The sequence below is a fragment of the Oryzias melastigma genome, linkage group LG21, assembly GCF_002922805.2.
Source record: "Oryzias melastigma strain HK-1 linkage group LG21, ASM292280v2, whole genome shotgun sequence".
Taxonomy (NCBI): Eukaryota; Metazoa; Chordata; class Actinopteri; order Beloniformes; family Adrianichthyidae; genus Oryzias; species Oryzias melastigma.
The window spans coordinates 1,067,704-1,067,964 of record NC_050532.1 but is presented as its reverse complement, the minus strand read 5'-3'; positions in this window follow the sequence as shown (position 1 = coordinate 1,067,964).

The following is a 261-nucleotide window of genomic DNA, read 5'->3' as shown; positions in this document are numbered from 1 at the left end:
GATTATAGATGCTTTTGTGGAGTTCTTTAAAATAAATAACTTAACCTCTCAACATCATCCGTATCGTCTGTGCATTTTAAATGAGATAAACAGTCAAAGCCTCCATCATGCAGCAATGAGGCTAAAAACTTCAGTTTCTCCAATGAGAGTGTCTAGTTTATGAACACATTTTCGGACAAGCATTGAGCATTAAATTAGACGCACATCAAAAGATTCAGCGGACTCGAATTTGACGCATGAATCGCATTTGATGTCAAATGC